The sequence below is a fragment of the Oryctolagus cuniculus genome, chromosome 1 (assembly GCF_964237555.1).
Source record: "Oryctolagus cuniculus chromosome 1, mOryCun1.1, whole genome shotgun sequence".
Taxonomy (NCBI): domain Eukaryota; kingdom Metazoa; phylum Chordata; class Mammalia; order Lagomorpha; family Leporidae; genus Oryctolagus; species Oryctolagus cuniculus.
The window spans coordinates 206270707-206293819 of NC_091432.1; the positions used below are offsets into that span (position 1 = coordinate 206270707).

Below are 23113 nucleotides of genomic sequence, written 5' to 3' on the forward strand. Positions count from 1 at the left end.
CTGGCTTTTTTAATTAACATAATGACTTCCAGTTCCATCTATGTTGTTGCAAAGATATGATTTTCTCTTTTTTATGACTAAGCAACCTTCCATGATGTATCTGTATCATAGGTCTTCATTTATTCCTCAGTGGATGGACACTTAAGTTGTTTACATTTCTTGGCTTTTGTGACCAGGGCTGCAAAGATCACAACAACAGACCTCTCCAACATATGAACTTCAGTCTCCTTGTTTATATTCAGTAATGCAATTGCTGGATTATTTGGTAGATAGATCTCTTTGCAGCTTTCAAGAAACATACATACAGTTTCCATAATGGCTATACTAATTTACATTCCCGCAAACAGTGCGAAAAGCTTACCTTTAATCCACAACTTCACCAATATTTGTTCCCTTTTGTCTTTTTAACACTAACAAAACTTGCTGGATTCAGATTATGTCTCATTGTGGTTTTGATTTGCATCTCTATGATTAGTGACATTGAACTTTTTTTTTTTCTGGTATCTGTTGACCTTTTGTATTTCTTTCTTTGAGAAATGTCTGCTTAAATTCACTTTGTTTATTTGATTGTTTCATTTTTGCTATTGAATTGTTTGAGTTCCTTATATATTCTGGAAATTAGCTGCTTGTTAGATATATTGCTTGCAAGAACTTTCTCTAATTCTGTATGTTGTTTCTTCACTGTGTTGATTGTTTCCTTTTTTTGTGCAAAAGCGCTTTAGCTTGATGAAATCTCATTTGTCTATTTTTGCTGTTAATTATTCTGCCTTAGGTCTGATATAGAAAATTCTTGACCAATCCAATCTCCTGATGTGTTCTCCATATGTTTTGTTCAAATAGTTCCAAAATTTTCAGATCTCACACTTAAGTCTTTTTATTGATTATTATTACAAAATAATTAAGCATATTTTATTGACTCAAGTCTACTTTTAAGTCCTGTAGTAACTTTTTTGCATCTTTTTAATTTTAATTTTTTATTCAAGGTAAACAAATTTCATGTATTTCATATACACGGATTTAGAAACAAAGTGATTTGTCCCATCCTACCCTCCCCCCAGCCCATGCTCCCACTCTTCCTCCTTCTTTCTCCATATTTCCCAATCTTAATTTTTAAAATGATCTACTTTCAGCTTACTTTATACTCATAAGATTAACCCTACACTAAATTCAACAAATAGTAAGATTAAAAAACAGTGTTCCTCAACAGTAGAGACAAAGGCTGTAAACAATCATTGAATCTCAAAATGTGAATTTCACTCCTATATATTACTTTTTTTGTACTCTATTAGTTACCACAGATCAGGGAACACATAATATTTGTCTTTTCAGGACTGGGTTATTTCACTAAATATAATGATTTACAGTTGCATCCATTTTGTTTCAGAAGACAAGATTTCACTATTTCTTATGAGTAAGTAGGTCTTTAGTCCATTTTGAGTCAATTTTTTTTTACATGGAGACAGATAAGAAACTAGTTTTATTATTCTGTGTGCGCATGTCCACTTAAATAGAAAAATAACAAAAAATTCATCAGAAAATGGAAATTCAGCAGGAATAGATTTTGTAAAAATGGTAACCATCAAAATTCTAGACAGAAAGCACTAAATGGTAAATCGTGACACTAATTTCATTGCAGCTCAATTCATAATATCTAAGATATGGAATCAACACAGATGTCCCTCAACTGATGACAGGATCAGGAAAATGTGGTAAATATACACAATGGAATAGAGTCAACCATAATAAAGAATGAAATCCTGACTTTTGTGACAAAATGGTTGAAAGTGGAACTCCTTATGCTTAGTGAAATAACCTGGCCCAAAAAGACAAATTTCATATGTTTTTTCTTTTTATTGTCAGTTAAAATAGGATATGAAAATAGTATAGGAATAAAATGGAAATGTTGTGCTATGATTACTGTTTTTAGCCCTTGTTTATACTCCTGTGAAACTGTGGCTTTCCTACGTTTCATTTGCTGAATATTTTGATTGGTAGTGAATTAAGCCTGTAATTATAGAGATTAAAATTATATTTTTGCAAAGATTAAAGGAAAAAAGAAAGGAGAGAGGGAGATTAAGCAAGGGGGAGAGTAATATGGTTATTATCTTAGATCTGAACATATGAAATATATGAAATCTGTTCTCATCACAGTAATAAAAATTTGAAAAATAAAAGGATAAAAATTGAGTAAAACAAATTGTATGTTTGATTATGTTATGTTGAACTAAAGTGCTTAGAATAGATATCATTAATAAAATAAGAAGAATTGAAAAACACACAGTAATCACATGATAATGAAATATCTAGTTATTATTTATTTATTTTTTTTTGGACAAGCAGAGTTAGACAGTGAGAGAGTCATAGACAGAAAGGTCTTCCTTCCGTTGGTTCACCCCCTCAAATGGCTGCTACCGCCAGCGTGCTGCGCCGATCCGAAGCTAGGAGCCAAGCGCTTCCTCCTGGTCTCCCATGCGGGTGCAGAAGCCCAAGCACTTGGGCCATCCTCCACCACCTTCCCGGGCCACAGCAGAGAGCTGGACTGGAAGAGGAGCAACCGGGACAGAATCTGGTGCCCCAACCGGGACTAGAACCCTGAATACAGGTGCTGCAGGTAGAGAATTAGCCTAGTGAGCAGCAGTGCTGGCCCCTAGCTCAGTTTTAAACAGATGAATTTTAAAAACAGCATGTATGAAACTCATTAGATGGCTATGGTTTTATATTAGCTATTTCTGGAAATATCACATCAACAGTGTGTCTGTAGGATAATTATTCATTCTACAACAATATCAGCAAGTTTTCAAAAATCAGATTAATTTTTATCAATGAGAAACATGGGGAATAATTTAAATGTGCAAACTTTGAAATTAATTGAATCAGCTTTTGTACACCTGCAACACGAATGTTTTACCAGTATAAACATATGAAATAAATTTTTATAACCTAATAGTATAATGTTAAGTGGGGGAGGATGGGAGACATAACATGAGCATATGTAGCATGCTGTCTTTCTGAGATGGATGAAGAAAGAGGTGATGAAATTATCGTGTGTGTGTGTGTGTGTGTGTGTACATAAATATACATAGGAATGAAAACCAGAAATTTATGAGATTGGTGGGTAAGAATTGGGCAAAAGGATGGAAAGAGATAAAGGCACTTTCAAACTTTTCTTGTATTTTAATTTTGAGCCATGTTTATATATATATCAATACAGTTGGTTATGATTTAGAGTGAAAAATGTGAAGATGTATTGGATGTTTATAAGAGGGTTTTATGTTGATTATGGTATCTGTATAATAATTCCCAAACGCTGTGTTGTGTGTTAATATTAAGCAAATGAATTGGCATATATCTTGTTATAAACAAAGTTTTTCATTGTGAAAGAAGTGAAAATCAATTTGTAAACACAGAAATGAAAGAAAGAATCCTGTGTTACTGGACAGAAATTAAGGGAACCATTGTGAACTCAAAGCACAGACTGTTTGCTGAAATAGATTAGAAGTGACGCCCCCAATACAAGCTACACATGTAACACCAGATCTAATTTTAAAAGTACCATTTCCCCATCCAAGGAGTCAGAAGGATGTGGAATATTTCTTTGTAACAAAAATTAAGGAAGCTACTGTTTCCATCAGAAAAAAAAAAACTTTTAAGAATTTGACTGAAACCTGTTAAAAAGACACCAGAGCTGCTTGAGGAGCCCTCAGTGCCATATTTGGGAAGATTTGAACATAAGCATGAATAATAGCATTATTGGATTTTACTACATTGACTAAATGAATATGAAACAATTAAATTGCGAGAGGGGAACACAAAAGTTCTATCTAAAACATTGCAGGTAAAAACATGAAAAAAGAAATCAACATTTAACAATGAAACCAGTAACTGTGTCAAGCAAGAGTCATCAATGAATGTTGAAACCGAGGAAAAGACAGTTAAAGGGCATATTACTCACACAGTCCCATAGCATCACCCAGGGAAAATGTACATTTATCATGGAGAAATCTGGTAGATACCACCTTAAGCAAATGATCACACATCAGAAGCCAGAGAGCTTGACCTTGAGTTCGAAATCCTGTACACTTTGTTATGTTGTGCAGAAGGGAAACACATAGCTGTGCATACTTATAAATTTTAGCTATTATCCGCTCTCAACTGTTAGCTCTCATCTTGACTCTCTGTAACAATAGGCTTCCTCTAAGGCCCTCAGATCCTAAATCCACATGTACAGTTCAGACCTCTTACAAAGTTGATTCATGGCTGGCCCTTGCCAATAAGTGAATCCTTCTTTCACATATCTCTGCCCTCATCACCTGCATCATGTCATTTGTCACCTAGCAAGAAAACTATAATTTCAGTTGTTTATACAAACACTTCCTCTTTGTCAATTGGATATGCTTCTCTTTACTGATATTTTTACTGGCAATTCCATCTTTCGGGCTGAGAATCACAGCTTGCTCTATCTTGTTTTTAACTGATCATAAAAATCTTACATATTTATGGGATATCATGTGATTTTTGCTACATGCATATATTGTGTAGTGTTTAATGTTTAAACATAAATAGGTCCTCAAATATTTATCGTTTCTTAATAGTGAAAACATCAAAATCACTTAATTCAGCTGTACATATTACATTATTGTTATCTGTATCCCCATACTATGTCATAGAACACCAGAACATCCTTCTCCTCTCACCATAGCCTAGTGTTACTTCATCAGGCTTTCTTCATTTCACCCTAGTCCTGCTGTCCCCAACCTTAGGAAATCACCACTTTATTGTCCCACACATCCCTTATGACTTCTTTCTTTTCAGGGACATGATCTGTAAACATGTAACATTTTCAAACTTTCCCCCTCAGCCCTGGTATAATAGCACAACCAGTAGAATTCCAATCTACCTAGGCTACATGGGTAGAAAATCTCCCATATCCTTTGTGATGTTTATACTTACATATTTTCAGCAGTAACTATGTAATCATAAATAAATATGATCAAGCATCCAGATAAAAAAGATTTTCTGTCAAATAGTAGGAGCATTTTAGGACTCTTTCTACATATTGTTTCTCACAGGGCACTAATAACTTTCACTGCTTCTGGTAATATAAGAAAGAAATCATTTTACTGTGCCCAGGTAGGCGATGTAAATTAATTCTTAAACATTTCTGTATTCCAACTGTATTTACATCCTGACTCAGAAACTGTTCTGTGTTTCTCTTCCTCAAACTTGTTCACACTTTACACTCACTTGCTTATTAATCTCCTTGAAAATAATCTGTTAATTCATGGCATAATGTTCTGCCAGGAAATATGGGAATGTATTGAATGATGGGAGGATTGTTTCATGGAGATGCCAAATACTTGTGAGATATTCATTTGGCCATCATAATTTGGTAGCTGAGCTAAATCTGGTCTCATTCCTCACAATTGGCTGTCATTCATTAATGTATATGACTAAGCCATGACAATCAATGAATTCTTATATTTGTTTACTTACATGTTATTTGTGCTGTGGAAACACTTTTGACACTTGAAATACAAAGTGTCTTTTGAGTTTATATCTATTTAACTAGATCTGAAGGGTTAGCATCTAATTTTAACTCAATAGAGCAGAACTACTAAAGAATAGCAGTTTTTTTAGGGGTAAACACATAATAAAGATTATTCACTTGACAAGTAGAGTTTATTCCTGGTTTGCAGGGATGATTCAACAAATAGAAATAAATATTATACATCACATTAACAAACTGATGAGCCAAAACCATGTGATGACTTCAATAAGTGCAGAGAAAGCATTTGACAAAATACAACAGCCTTAATCAAAATACCAAAGATAATATTCTCTGATCTGGAAACCCTGACCCAAAATTCCAATGGAATCCCAAGAGACCCCAAAATACCTAAAGCAATCTTAAACAGTATCAAAGCAGGAGGTATCACATTACCTAATTCCAAAACATATTACAGGGCAGTTATAATCAAAACAGCTTAGTACCAACACAAAAATAGACAGACCAATGGAACAGACTAGAAACTGACCCCAGAAACTAATCCACATGTCTGCAATCAACTAATCTTTGGAAAATGAGCTAAAACTACTCCTTGTAGAAAGGATCTCTAAATGAAACAAGACCCATACTGCATACCCTATACAAAAATCAACCCACAATGCCTCAGGGATCTAAATCTAAGACTTATACCCATCAAATTTTTGGAGGAAAACCTAGCTAATCACAAGACATTGGCATAGACAAAAACTTCTTGGATAAATCTCTAGCAGCACAGCAATAAAAGGAAGAATTTTCAAATGGGATTACATCAAGGTAAGGTAAGAATTTTCTTTTTTTTTTTTTTTTTTTTTTTTTTTTTTTTTTTGACAGGCAGAGTGGACAGTGAGAGAGAGAGACAGAGAGAGAAAGGTCTTCCTTTGCCGTTGGTTCACCCTCCAATGGCCGCCGCTGCAGCCGGCGCACCGCGCTGATCCGATGGCAGGAGCCAGGATCCAGGTGCTTTTCCTGGTCTCCCATGGGGTGCAGGGCCCAAGCACCTGGGCCATCCTCCACTGCACTCCCTGGCCATAGCAGAGAGCTGGCCTGGAAGAGGGGCAACCGGGACAGAATCCGGCGCCCCGACCGGGACTAGAACCCGGTGTGCCGGCGCTGCAAGGTGGAGGATTAGCCTATTGAGCCACGGCGCCGGCCTAAGGTAAGAATTTTCTGCACTGCAAATTAAATACTCAGTAAAGTAAAGGGGTAACCGATACAATGAGAGAAAATTTGCAAATTATGTGACTGTTAAAGATTAATCTAGAATACAAAAGGAGCTCAAGAAACTCAACAAAAGCAAAACAAGCATTCCAATTAAGAAATGGGTATTAGCAACATTTTTCAAAAAATGTGATACAAATGGGAAACAGACATGATAAGATGCTCAAAGTCACACTAGTCATTAAGGAAATGCAAAAAAAAAAAAAAAAGAAAAAAGAAAAAAGAAAAGAAAAAACACCTCACCGCCAATAGAATAGCTATCATCAGAAATCAAACAATAAAAATACTGATGAGAATGTGTGGAAAAAGTTACCCTAATCCACTGTTGGTGGGAATGTAAACTAGCACAGACTATGGAAGACAGTATGATGATTCCTCAGATCTAAAAATAGATCTACCATATGATCCAGCCATTCCACTCCTGAGAATTTATCCAAAAGAAAATAAATCAGCATATGAGAAAGTTATCTATGCCCTCCCGTTTATAGCAGCTCAACTCACAATAGCTAAGATATGGAATCCACCCAGATGTCCATTGACTGTTAACTGGATAAAGAAATTTATTTATATATATATATATATATATATATATATATATATATATATATATATACAAAAACACAAAGGAATACTACTAAGCCATAAGAAAAGAGTGAAATCTTGTTTTTTGTAGCAAAATGGATGCAACTTTAAAACATTATACTCAGTATAATAAGCCAGTCCCCCAAAGACAAATATACATTTTCCTGATTTGTGATAATTAATACAGAGTACAACAAATGCAACATATATAAGCAAAATTGACATTTTGAGATTTGATTATTGTCCTTAACCCTTTTCTATACTCTTGAGGAACTGTGGATTTTCTACATACTACTTGTTCAATTCTGTAGTTAGTGGAGAGTTAATCTTGTGACTATGAAGAAAATTAAAAGTGTGTCATTGATTATTAATAGAGGGGCCAGCGCTGTGGAGGAGCAGATAAAGTCACCACCTGCAGCGCCGCCATCCCAAATGAGTGCTGGGTGGAGTCCTGGCTTCTCCATTTCCGATCTGGCTCTATGCTATGGCCTGGGAAAGCAGTAGAAAATGACCCAAGTACTTTGGCTCCTGCACTCAGGAGACACCAAAGAAGCACCTGTATCCTGACTTTGGATAGGAGCAGCTCTGGCCATTGCGGCCATCTGGGGAGGGATCAGCAAATTGAAGACGTTTCTCTCTGTCTCTCCATCTCTCTCTCTGTAACTCTGCCTCTCAAACAAATATTTTTTTAAAAAGACATAACTTCACATATTTGCCAGGAAAACAGGCTTTCTCAAAATCAAGTAGTAAAGAATCAAGCCTGGTTAGACTACATAGAAACAATTTGACAATACATATCAAAATTATTAAAACTGTACCTCTTGACAAAACTTCATCTCTAAGAAATTATCCTAGGGCAATGATCATAGAAATACACAAAGGTTTATGATAAAATTATTACTATAAACATCAGATATCTGGGAAATATCAATTAATAGCATTTGGAATATATTATAATGGCATTTCAATGGGGTCATGGAAAATAGAGTTACAGGATAAGTTTATATTGGTATCAAAAATTTTTGAAATCCATGCATATGAGGAATCTTCAATAAACTCATGGAAATGCATATTGTATAAAAACTCTTAATGGAGTTTTCCACAAACTTTTAAAGTGACAAATACAACTATGTCATTAAATTGTTTTTAAAGTTATTTATAGACTTCCATTTTGACATATGAAATACAAATATCTTGAAATTGTCATGATCAGGAATATAAGAATGCAATGAAAACAAACACATTGTCTTTGTTGGGCCCATCAGAACACTGAGGTCCCACCAATCCACCCCCAAAACCTAGGAGGACGAAAGAGTCCAGGGAATTACAGTCAAGATCAATTTACCTGGAATAGACAGGTAAATAACTGTCTGGTAAGAACACTTTTCTGGTCGATTTAAATGAATTTTTGCAATGTGAAATTGTATAGCTCAGTGTGAGGAAGTTTTAGAAGGTACAGCTTAGAGAGTCCCCCTTCTTTCCTGAATTTTATTTCAGGAACCCACCAAGATCCATTCTTTTACAAGTGGATAAGGAAACAATGATTCATAGGTCTAATCCTAGAATAGAAAAAATACATCAGTTGGGCATATGTAATGCTTTAGAAATCATTTGCCTCATTCATACTCAAGATGAATTTCTACAGACTAGATATTTTCTGAAGATCAGCGTATCAGTTAGACACTTGGAAAATTATTTGAAATGTTTTCCTAAATAATTTCAGAAAACCAGTTTATTTTGTAGTGTTAGCCAAAAAGTGCCCTTTTTGTCAATAAATTCACCTTGCATTCATAATTTTCATACAATGAATGAAAAATTGCTAAAAAAAAATCATGGACTTGCTTACTGGTTGGATTTCAGAGGAGATGTTGAAGTCCAGAGCTGTTCCTCAACATTTGATTTTTCCAATATTTGATTTTTTTTTTTAAATACAGATAGGTGCTGGTTTAAATTCTGTCATGTTTCACTTCTAGTCTTTTAGTGTGGCAAATCATTTTATTTTCACTTAAGCATTGGTAATTTGGAGTATGTGGTACTAGCTAAGAAGTAATTCTGTGATTATTTTGTACTCACTGTACATGGATCATTTCTCATCTATAATGTGCCCCAAACGCAGCTTCATTTTCCAGATACCTTGATGCAGAATAAAGTTTTTCATCATTAGGTGCAAAAAAAAAAAATACATGAGTTAATAATAATGTTATATAATTTGTCCATCAATTATAATAAATATACCATAATGTGATGTTAATAATAATGCTAGGTTTATGAGAACTGCATATTACTTTTGTAATTTGGGGGAAATCTAAAAGTTTTACATTAACATCTTTTAAAATTATGCTGAAGTATTTTATTTATATTCATAAATAGCATTTGTTATGGAGAAAAGACTATATTAGTATAATAATATGGCCCATCTGCATATTTAGACTTTTTCAAGGCAATAACCAGTATTAGTTTTTCAATTCTAATTGCAAGTATATATGAAATTAGTTGATGAGCACTACAACATTAGCAATAATTATTTCTAGGTGGTTGAATTAGCAATAATTATTTCTAGGTGATTGAATTGCAAGAAACAAAGGTGCATTAAAGTTTTTCTTGTCTCATAAAATTAGCATAAATTTATCAGCATAAGGAGTAAACAACACACAAAAGGTTATCATAAGGAATAGAAACGACAATATGTCTGTCAAAAAATCAACTTTCCCTGAGGATTATTTTGTGTCTAGACATAGCATGGTAGTTATTCAGATTAACCTTGCTTCCCTCCAAACTTCAGTTGATCTGGCTTTACCCATTACATTTTAATTTCTCTAGGGATAAACTTCCATTTCACAGAAATAGCAATTACATAGTAGTCTTGGTAATTTCTCTGAGGATAAGTTTTCCTAAGGAATTGAACACAGATTTTTCACCATGCCTCATAAGATTCTAAGGCATGTTGATCTTCTGTGTCCTCTCTTAAACTAAACACTCATAAAGGTGCATACAATGGTGTGCATACACATGTGTGTGTGCCCACACACTTATAGATACATGCACAATGCTTACACTATATGGTTTATAACAATGCCTGGAAATCATATGGTTTTTTTTCAATGATTCTAATATAGGTCAATCAAAGGACGTGTAAGATGAAAGTAGGGTAACACATACATCCTACTCAACAATTGACTGGTCAGCAACAGCCAGGTGGAAGTCTGAAAGCATCATTAAAACCACACGTCCGGGTCTGCCAATCCCAATGGAAAGAAAATACTAACATAACAAAGTTAAGTGTTAGGCATTATTATTCATAATAATCTGTAATATATTATCTATAAAATCAGACAAAAACAGAGGAAAACTATTTCGGGAGCTCATAGAAGAATTATTATTTACTTTTAGGTAACATTTATTGAGTGGTCACTATATTCTCAGTGCTGTGCTAAGTGGTTTGTGTAGATCATCTCATTTTACAAACACCCTATTAAGAATTGTTTCCATTTCACAAGCAAGTAAACTGTAGAAGATAGAGGATGGTATTTTGACTTGAGTCATACATAATACAAATGAAAAACCAGAATTTCAGTCTGAAAACTTCTTAACTTAATTTTTAGTTACTATTTAGATAATATATTTTCAAGTCACATTACAATCAAAGACTTCAAGGTTTTATTGAATAAAGAATTCAACAAATAAAAAGAACAAAGACCATAGTCCAGCAGGAAAATAGGCAAGGGCTATAAACAATAATAAAATAAAAAGATGTTCAATTTCACTCACATAAAATAAATTTTAAAATAGCCTTAAAATCATTAAAACTACAGTAGTATATTATTTTCTTAATTTGTTTGCCAAAAATTTAAAACAAAGTTTGACAAAACATTTTATTTGATCACCATTTATTATACTTTATTGAAGCATTATTGGCATACAAAGATCTATATGTATTTAACATATATGACTTCAAGTTTGGAGATAAATCTACACCTTTGAAAGCAACATTATAATGCACGCTATTGCCATATCTTTTACTTCAAAAAGTTTCCTCTTGCCTTCTTAATTTAAAAAAAAATTAATTTTATTGATGAGAGATACACACACACACACAGAGAGAGAGAGAGAGAGAGAGAGAGAGAGAGAAAGTGAGATAGAGAGATCTTCCAACTGCTAATTCACTCTCCAAATGCCCACAAAAACCATTTCTGGGTAAGGCTGAAGCCGGGAGCCCAGAATCCAACTTGGGTCTCACATGTAAATGACAAGGAGCCAACTAGTAGGACCATTACCTGCTGCCTCCCAGGATGCACATTAAGGCAGAAGCTGAAAATAGCACCAGACCCAATACTCAAACCCAGGTATTCAGATATGGGATGCAGGCATACCAAGCACCATCTTAACTGCTGTGTCAAATGTCCACCCTGTACATTCTTCTTTTTAAAATATTTATTTTTTGTGTGAAAAGAGCACTGAACATAACTTTGTATCTTATAAAATCTCCCCCAAATTCCCCAAACCACACCAGCCCTTAGTAATTACCATTGTACTCTATACTTCTATGTGATGAACTTTTTTTAGATTCCACATATGCATAAGTGAGAGATCACATGGTATGTGTCTGTGCTTGCTTTACTAAGGTGTTTTCCAGTTTCATCTATGTTGTCAAAAGTTACAGGAATTTCTTCTTTTATAACTGGACAGCTAGAAGTAAATACATTATCTGTAAATAGGTAAACATTCTTTATTATGCATCTGTGGATGGATGCTTCAGGTGATTCTGTATCTTGGCTGTTATGAATAATGCTACAATAAAGCAGGCAGTATAGATAGTTCTTTGACACATTGATTTCATTTTTGTTGAACATACACCCAATAGTGGGACTGATGGAGCAAAGGAGGAATTCTAAGAAAGTATTCACAGCACAATGACAAGTTAACAATGTATTGTATTCTTGAAAAATGCTGAGAGTAGATGAATTTTTTCACTTTTTATTTTATAATTTTTAGCATTATGCCATATTTGCTGCAACTGAAGACAATTTATACATTAACATATATACAACTTTTTCTTAAAAACTGAGATACTAATATCAGAATGAGAGATTCATGGCAATGATTATAACATGGAAAAAAGAGTGTCTTGTCATTTATATGATTCAGTGAAACAATATTTGTGAGTAAATAACCAATGATCTGGCAGCCATACAATTTTTATACACTCTTAATGGATGTATTTGTCTTTCTGAGTTTGGCTTCTTTCACTTAGCATAATGATCTCTAGTTCCATCCATTTTCTTGCAAAGGTTATGATTTCATTCTTTTTTAAATGACTGAATAATAGTAAGTTCATTTCCTAGAAGTACAGAGTACAGTGATGATTAGCAAGGGCTTCGGTGGCTTGGGGAATTTGAGGGAGATGTTATAAAATATAAAATTATGTACAAAGATTTTATCACAAAAAATAAATATTTTAAAAAGAAGAAGAATGTATATGGAGGGCATTCATGTAAATATACCACATTTCAAATCCAATCAGCAGTTGATGGATATCCAGATTGAATCCGTATTGTTGCTATTGTGAATTGAACTGCTATAAACATGGGAGTGCATATATCTCTTTCATTTTTGCTGACTTCATTTCCATTGGATATATATTCCTCAGAGTGGGATAGTTGGGTCACATCATAGATCTATTTTTTAATTTCATACTGATTTCCATAATGGGTGTACTAATTTGCGTGCCCACCAGGGATATATGATACAAACTGTTCTCACCCAAAAATGATAACTATGTGAAGTAATGGTACATTGGTTACCTATGTTAACCATTTCATTTCAAACATCATATTGGACATGGTAAACACAATAGCTAATTTTTATGTTAATTACAAAATGAAAATTGTCGCTCCCCCATTCGCGGAGGAACGACACTAGACCCTGCGCTGTTCTTTTGTCTGCTCGGCCCTTCCCGGGTTAGCTGCCATTCCCTCACTCGCGGAGGGACAACGCCGTACCGGGTTAGCTGTCGCCCCTCCACGGGGGAGCGACATAATGGTGCCGTGACTCGGATATGAAACCTAGGAGGGAAGAAGCGGGAAAAAGCGGGAAAATACCAGAGAGAGAGAGAATAGCAAAGAGCCTAGGGGAAAGCCAGACAGAAAAAGTGCCGGAAGAAACTAGTGAAAGCCTAAGCATAGACTTGGATATGGACTGCGGGGAGAAACTAGGAGAAATCTAAGGTTGAAAGTGAAAGTGAAAGCTAGAAGAAACATGGACTCGGATACGGACTGCGGGGAGAAGCTAGGAGAAAGCTAAGGTTGAAAGCGAAAGTGAAAGCTAGAAGAAACAGACTTGGATACGGACTGTGGAGAGAAGCTAGGAGAAATGAGAGAGAAATATTGTTGGAAGAAAGTTGGGAAAAGTACCGGGTAGAGAAAAATATAAGCTAGGGAAAATGAAGCTGCGGGGGTAGGCCGAAGCGGAGACGTTGGAATTCGTCAAGTCAGCCTGGGGAGCAAAAGACGGGAAGCCAAACCGAAAAGCAGAGACGTAAGCTAGGTTGGAATTCGTCAGGTTAGCCCGGGGAACTTAGACTGAAAACTAAACCAGTAGCAGAAACGTGAGCTAGGCCGTGATTCGCGGAAGCCACCGTGTGCAGAGAGAGTGCACGGGGCGCGAGTAGATAGAAAGCGCGGGGCTAGTGCGAAAGGCGTGGAGACCGCGGAGAGCGCGCGAAGCCGGGAAGCCGCGCAGATGAGAGAAGTGCAGGCTGAAGCCGCGCAGAGCCGGGAAGCTGCCACGGGGCGGGGTGCCGGGAAGCCGCCGTGGGGCGGGCACCGGGAAACCGCAGGTATAAGAGAAACAGAAGTATAGAAGTAAAATGAGAAATAGGAATGCTGGCAGATAGAAGTAAAGTAAGAGAAATAGGAATGCCCGGAGATAGAGAAATAGAGAAAAATAAGGCCTCCCCACAACACGGCGATGCGGTCTGCCTGATTAGTAAGGCGGTAAGCACCTGTGGGCAGGCAGAGCAGAGCATGCGCCACAGGGCACCGAACACAAGCACGCATCAGCACCTAAAAACCTCCCCACAACATGGCTAAGAGAGGACCCGGATTTGGTTTGCCTGATTGGTAGGGCTGTAAGCACCTGCAGGCAACTTGAGCAGAGCAGAGCAGAGTGTGTGCTGTGGGGCACAGAAGACAGGCGCGTATCAATGCCAAAGAATAAAAAGAAAGGGGGAACTGTGGGGAGCAACTGAGACTAGACTAAGTACTGGAATTAAGACTTATTCTATGCATCTGCTCTCCCACAATATGGCGCTGAGAGAGAGAGACCAAACAACCTCTACGCAGCTGCCTCATCAGTTTGATAAGCTGCAGGAGCTGATCCTGCTCCTGATTGGAGGAGAGCAGCATGCTCGGCGTGTGGGTAGCAGAGTTGGGATTGGTGGAAGAGGACTATAAAGGAGGAGAGAGACAACATGCACCAGGAACATCTGAAGGAACACCTGAGGAACATCTGAGCAGCCCCCGAAAGAGCCGGCCGGCGGTGTGCCGCTCCTCCATGGAAGCGGGGAATGCGGCGGGGGGTGCTGCCCCTCCACGGAGGTGGAGGGGCCGGCAGCTAACCCGGGATGGCGTCGTTCCTCCGCGAGTGAGGGAGCAACAGCTAACCCGGGAAGGGCCGAGCAGACAAAAGAACAGCACAGGGATTAGTGTCGTTCCTCCACGAATGGGGGAGCGACAAAAATAGCTATGAAAAACAACATAATATCTACCTTTTAAGAATTTTTGTGTATAATACAGTATTGATAACTATAGGTGGCATGCTATAGAATAGATCTCTTAGTCATTTTGTGTAAATGAAGCTATATACTCTGTGATTAATATGTCTCCATCTCCTTTCTCCCTAGTTCCTGATAATCACCATCCTACTACTGTCTCGAGTATTTCATTTATACTAGATCACACACTTAAGTGGGATCACATAGTGTTTTTGTCCTCCTAACAGGCTTATTTTATTTAGCATGATGTCCCCAAAGTTTATTCATGTTGCAAATGTCAGTGTTTCCTTTCTAAAATTAATAATTATGTTTTCATAACAAGATACAGATTTTACAGAAGGTTCATAGCAATATTTGGAGGAAGTTACAATATTATTTTATTACCACCTGTCCTCATGGATTTTGACAGATAATTTATTGAATATGTAGATCACTTTAGGAAGTACAGACTTTTTTCATTTTTTAAAAATCTTATTTAAGGTGTAGAAATTTTATATATACAGATTCAGAAACAAGGGGATGACTTTCCAGACCTATGTGCATTCTTTAACTTCTGTGATTAATATTTTATTAGTTTAAGTTTATAATCTTTCTCCTCCTTTGTTAAGTTTATTACAAAGTATTTTATTCTTTTTTGTTATTGTTGAGGTTTTGCTTAATTTCCTTTGTTTATAATTTTAAATGCTGATTTTACATGGTGAAATTTTCTGAATTTGCCTATTATTTCTAATATTTTGTGTAGTGTCCAAGGTTTCCTACATATAATATCATGACATCTATAATTGGACAAAAATTTAATTCTTACTTTTATATTTGGAGGCTTTTTATTTCTTTCTCTTGCCTAATTCCCCTGACTGGAACTTCTAACACTATATTGAATAAATATTTCAGGAGTGAGAGTTCTTGCATTGCTTAAAATATTCCACTTTTTTACTATTAACTACGGTGTCAGCTGCTTGTTTTTCATGCACAACTCTATTATGTTCAGATAAGTTCCTTCCATATATAATTTGGTCAGTTTTTATCATGAAATGATGAAGTGTTATTTCAAATACTTTTTCTGCACCTATTAAAAATTGTGTAATTTAAACCCTTAATTTTATTTTTGTATTGTGTTTTATTGATTTATTTGTATTTATTAAATAATCCCTGCATCCCAGGTATAAATATCAATTGTTTGTGAAATAATATTTCTTTAATCTTTTTAAGTGAAATTGATTTTTTAATAATATTTTCTTAATAAATTTTAAATGTGTAGTCGTATCAGATTTGTGATCTACAATTTCTTTTTCAATCGAGTTTTAATATCAAGGCAATGCTGCCTTCATAAAATACGCTTGAATGCGTTTTTTTCATTTTCTTTCAAAGAGTTTAAGAAGAATTTATACTAAATATCCTTTAAAAATTTGGTAGAATTCACCTATGAAGTCATGTAGTTCTGGACTTGTCTATTGAGAAGTTCTTATTATTGATTCAATCAATTGTTAGCACTTAATCAGAAAATTGAGTTCCTGTGGTATGGGATGAGTCACTTTTTGTTTCTTCAAAAATCATTTCTTTGTCTTTGACTTTCAGCAATTTAATTAATATGTCTCAGTGTAGACCTCTTTAGATTCAACCTCTTGGGTATAAACGGATTTTTATAAATCTGGATTTTCTTCTCAGTTTCAAGATTTGGGATGTTTTTAGCAATTTTTTCTTTAAAAACACCTTATTTCAATTTTTCATCCTCTTCACCTTTTGGAACTTTCATTATGTGGAATCTTAGTTAATTTAATGATATTCAATTAGTGCCGTAGGCATCATTCTTTTTTATTCTTTTGCTCTGACAAAATATTTCAGAAGACATGTGTTCAACGTTGTTTCTTCTGCCTCGTTTTTTTTACTGAATTTGAAACTCTATATTTAACTTTTCAATCAAGTTATTGTATTCCTCAGTTCCAGAATATCTGTTTTCTTTATAGGTAACTATATCTTTGTTGAACTTCATGTTTGTTCATGAATGTTTTCTTGATTTTGTTAAGTTGTCTATGCGTGTTCTTTTGTTAACTGATAATCTTTTCTATTTTTGTTAATTTCTTGACAGATAATAAATCCCCATTTCATTAGAGTTTGTTACTAGAACTTTAGTTTTTTGTCTTTAGTGATGTGCTGTTATTCAATTCTTCATGATTCTTGCAGCTTTGCATTGTTGTCTGCACATCTGAAGAAGGAGTCACCTCTGATTCTCCGATAGGAAATTCTTTCAATTATTGAGCTCACTGAGAATCTCTGGAATGAGTAGTTTGTGGGGGCTTTGTGAAGGCTTGCCAGCAAGGCAAGGAAGTTTGCAGGTAAGGCAGCTAGAAGTGTCCCTGGGTAAGTCTTCTTTTGGAGTCCACAGGTGGACATTCTGCTGAATTCTGTTTTGAAGGGCAGGCTATACTGGTGGTCACAGAAAAGGTAGATATCAGAGTGCATGAGCCAGCTTTTGAGATTCATGCACTGGTTGTTGAGAGCATCCTATTCTTTTATTTGTTCTTTGCTAAACCCAGAAAATCTAGTTGACTACATTCTGGATGAGATGAAATACAATCAGGTCTCTCGAGTTTGAAAGTTTACTAACTGTACTCTTTCTATCATAGGAGAAAATTGTGGATCAGTGCTTGGGCAGGATAATATGAGTGAAGTAAATCTGTTCTTACCTTTTCAATGTCACTTTTCTTGTTTCTGTCCTCCATGGGGCTGTTGTATCCTCTCATCTGGATTTAAAGCTCTCACTGAAATATTTGTATCCATGGGTGGTTGTTAAAGTGATGTTTCTGAGGGGGAATGAAGGTGGGAATTTATTCTCTCCTCTTGCTGGCATCACTCTTCAAGAGCTGGACACTTTTACTTTATAAATTAAACTTGTAGACATGATTTGATAGCTAAAATATTGGTAACATAAACAAAAACATAAAATAATAAATTCAGAGCTGACTTATTGAAACGAATAGTTCTTTGAAAATTCAAAAACGCTATTTGAAAGTTGCTCAGGACTGAGACCAAAGGAAATGATGTTTCGCTACTTTTATGAATGTCTGGTCAATGTTCTAAATAATGATAAAGATGAGTAAAAACTAAGATCTTTAATAACATTATTTCATTTAGTTTCATGATGACTCTGTGAGAATGTTGCATTTTTAACATACACTTTATGATAGAGACAACGAAGGGTATGCATAGTTACACATTTTGCCAAAGTAAGTGGCATAGATGACAATTAAATTCTGTATAAATAGATAGGAGATTGTGTCTGTAATAACTATACTACATTTCAATGTTTCAAAATATTCTATTATTTAGGGGTAGAGGGTTTCTATTATATTTATAAAACTACCTGATCAAACTCTACATTTAGTGGAAAGCTAATGAACTTTCTTATAGAGAAACTTATAAAGTAGTACTTCTAGAACACTGCTTTTAAAAAATAACTTACTCCAGCAAATAATGTAGCAAAGTAGAAATTAATCACAAAGAATTAGTTGCCTTTTCTAGAAACTTTCATTATATCAGATACATATTTTTGTGAAAATTCCAGTTATAGGAAAAATTTCCATTTCAAGTCAAACATTTAGTCTGTTTTTATCAATATATATAATGGTCTATTGAAATTTGGAAAGCATCTTTCATTTTCTATTTCTGTATTGGCATTTACTTGATAATAACAGTCATAAAAGGAAAAAAAAAGTAGAGCAAACTGTGGTTTGTTGGTAAATTCCATAGGCATTCTATAGAGAAAGTCATAGCTAATTATAATTATAATGATTATTTCACTACATCAGTTTTTAAAAGTACCTTTAGACATATGAGTTATCCTAATTGCCTCTTCTTGCAATGTTTGAACCAGGGTCCAAGGATCAAGGTATATAAGAGGAACTGTAATAATATCCATTTCAATGCAATGAAGAATATTTACAAAATGTTATCAGGGATGTTATATATTCAACAAGCCTTGAAAAATGACTCTGTTCTAGTCACCTCGCCAAGCAGTGGCACATAATGAGAAACAAAATATGGTCCCTGCATTCAGGAAATGGAAGACATGAAAACAAATTATTTCATTTGCTCCACTTTAAGTACTTGAACAACAATGAGGGTTAGAAATCATGTAAAACTGCATCAAAATGATGAAAAGAAATAGGTCAGTGTCCCACATGGAAAGGCTTTTGCCGAGTCCACTAAATATTTCTGATTCTGCTAGCTTAGAACTTTTGTTCAGATGATATACTAGAGGAATATTTGCAATTCCCCAGCAGTTTTAGCTTATTAAAATGAATTTTATAAAACTTATTATTTATTTGTAAGTACTGAGATAAAAGTTATTTACTTAAATTAACCATGAGTACAGCATGTTTTATGGAACTGTTTGTTCAGAAACCTCAGTCTAATTTTTAGCTGTGCTGTGGAGACAATATCTATTTATTTCACAACTACTGAAGTCAAGAGTGCTCAGTGGGGTCATATTCCAAATATGAGATGTCAGGAACTCATTCACTCCAAAAATGTAAGTTACTTTTCCATCATGTTTAGCTTTCCTCACAAAAGCATATACAGGATTTATGTGATTCCTGATAATAAAGAAGCAATCTCCTTCTCTCTTTATCTTCCAAGTTTTAGCTTCACTATTAACAATCAACTTAACTTCAGATATTAAGGGGATAAGGAAAAGATGGTGCACATTTTGATTTATTCGTATCACAAATGGATTTTTGTTATTTTTCTTATTGAAATATGTCATAAAAGTCAATCTAAGTCTCATGCTATCATACTTAAGTAAAAAGTAATAGCTTTCCTTTTCAAAGCTTGGTAGCTTTGCTCTGGGGAGCTTCAAAATTGTTTTACATTAGGCCTTTAAAAAGTTATTTTCTGAAAATATAGCCAATTTAGTGATATAGAAAATAATATTTTTAAATATATTAAATATTTTTATTAAGTGGAATGGAAAACCGAGCAAAAGTATAAGTATACCGAGAGATGCAGGGGGAGAGAAGAATCCACATGTACATGATTTAGGAAGATTGAGAATTCTATCTGTGCATGAGCAGATGTTCTGGCATATAAATAGAATATGAAAGCTTATTCTCTATTACTTCCTATTTCTGGGAACTTGCTTCTGACTCTATCCTGAAGAGTTACTATGATGTATACTGCTGTAGTCTATGTAGACCAGATAATTAGAAAATATGCCATATCCATATAGCACTTATCATGAATGGTAATGAAAGTTAGCTCATCTTTAAGAATATCCTTGCTGCTCATCTAACTTCAATAATTTAATGGTCAAGTCCCACCCAAAGACAAGGTAATTTTTTAAATAAACCTTTAGTATTAAAATACATTAATACAGCTCACTGTTTGAATTAACTATAGAGGAAGCAGTCATGATTATTAGTAGATTAATGGAAAGCATTCAATGTAATTAAAGACCAATATCTCATTAGCAAAACTGTTAATAACTTTATAGTAGAAAGAAACTGTTGTATATATTAGTCAGAGTTCCATGGAAACAGAATCAAGAAAGGATAGGAAGAGAGAGTGAGAGTAATTTTAATAGTTTCACTCAGGCAATTGTGGAGGCTGTCAAGTGTAAACTTAGCCAAGAGGACCAACATGTTGTAAATTCACAGGAGTTGGTTTCAGTCTTGAGCTCAAATGCCACAGTGCAGCAAGCTGGAAACTCAAATAGAATTTCTATGTTGCAGTCTTGAGGAGAACTTCTTTCTCTTTATGAATCCTGATATATTTTGTACTTAAGGTTCTATTTATTTGCTGTGGCCCACCTATATTATGGAGGATAATCTGTTTACTAAATTCAACTGACTTAAACGTTGTGTATATCTAAAATTATGATCATAGCAATAGCTTGACCTGTATTTTACAAATAACTGGATGCCATAGCCTAGCCAAGTGATCTGTAATATTTTCCATCTCAGTGACATTGTAAATTTGAAAATGCCTGTGAGCCAAAACTGAAGCAAATCATATTATACTTACAAAAATCTTTAGAAAAATTTCCTACAAAAATATTATTATTTTATATTTTTCTGATTAATGATAAGCAATCTAAGTATTTAAGATCATATATTAACTTGGTTCCCAAAAGTATATTTTTTTCTTCTAAATTCAAATGCAATTTTCTCCCTCTCATGCATTCTTATAAACCTGGTACCAGTGTCACTGCAGAAATTGACAGAAGAAATATTACTAATATTTCCCTCTTCAGTGTAGTGCTGTCTGGTCTTGTCCAATCATTTCAGTCTAAATAATGGACATGCACCTCCAATTTCCATTTATTTCCTTCCTAATTGCCATTTGCTTGCCAACAGTATGTGCATGTCCCTAAAGGAGGCTGGGTAGACTGGCAATGGTTGTCTGGCTGGCATATATGTGAGTATGTACACTGCTATGAAAACATAAAAGTTAATTTTGCCAATGTGTCAAATTTCTGCCCATATCCAGGAAATAGAGGCTGGAGGAAGTTATACAGGTTTCCTTCCTCAATCTCATTACAGGTTAGCATATTACATTAAAGGAAGTTTTATTCCAATTCTGTCAAAAAAACAGGATAAGTATTTCCAAAATTTGTTCACACAAGTTCAGGGAAGAATCCATTTTTGGGGATGAGGGTGGGGGAAAGGGTATATTTTTATTTAAAAAATAGTAGACACATACAATATGCATATTTCTGGGGTATTTAGTGATGTTTCAGTACATGTATATGTTGTATAATGTTCAGTCACAGTAACTATGGTTACCTCTTCAAATGTTAAACATTTCTTCAGAGTGAAAAAGATCCAATTTCCTGTTTTTTAGAATTTTTTTAAAAATAGAGAATTATGCAATAGATTATTAGGCATTATAACAAGTTCCTTGTGAAAAGGGTCACTCTGCAGTAGATATAATAGTGTTAGGTTAAGGAAAATGTTCTCTATGGATTGCAGAGAGAAGAGGAAGGCCATCAAAACTGACCTAGAAACTGCTTTTTAAGGGCTGGTGGACTGTCAGACCAAGGTAGTGGTGCCTATGTTACAGCAAAGAATGTATCTTCAGCAATGTTAATTTTACTACTAAATTACTTCTGATGGATATTTCTAAAATGATATTTATGGTGATTAGTATTAGCCACTTTTTATATGTGAAATTTTGCTTTGAATATTGCAAATGATATCTAAATGCCACCCTGATTGACTAAATATTAACCATCAACATAAAAGACACTATTTATATTAAAATATTTTAGGAGCAGGAGTTTTCTGCAGCAATTAAGATACCCATTGAGAACCTTGGGAAGTGACCCAGTGCATGAAAGCTTTTTCTCTCTTTGCCTCTCCTTTTTTTTTTACCCAACTCTTTCCAATAAATATATAAATAACAAAATAAAATATGTCAAAAGCATATTTCCATAGCATAAAATATGGATGATACATATTACAATAAGAATGACCTTAAAAGCATATGGTAAGTCAAATATGTCTGATACATAAGAAAATGTTGAGTGATTCCACTTAGATAAATCACCTAGAATAGCCAAATTTATAGACAAAAAGAAGAATGATGGTTGCAAGGCAATGGGGAAGGAGGAGTAGACAGCTATTATGTAACAGGTACAAAGTTTCAGCTTGTAAACATGGAAATGTTCTGAAAGTGGGTGTGGTGATGCTTGTAGAACAGTGAGAATATAGTTAGTGTCACAAACAATTGTACACTTACAAATGATAAAAATGACAAACTTTATGTGGTGTAATTTTGCCACAATAAAAACAATGTTTATTAGCAAAAATAATAATAAACAGTAAAAATAACAATATAAAACAATATAAAATACAATTATAAACTAAGGGTAGGATTCAGCACTGTCCAGTACTGACTGTCACTCTTACACACACACACACACACACACACATACACACACACACAGTGACTTACACAGCATCACCAATCTTCCAGATGGCAAGGACATCATTTTTTCTTTG

General features: G+C 34.7%; 1 pseudogene; it reads right to left on the reverse strand.

Moving 5' to 3' along the window:
- The window catches only part of LOC100340457 (3-beta-hydroxysteroid-Delta(8),Delta(7)-isomerase pseudogene), a 54993-nt pseudogene extending 37887 nt beyond the window's left edge, over nt 1-17106 (reverse strand).
- Between the last annotated feature and the right edge of the window lie 6007 nt (nt 17107-23113).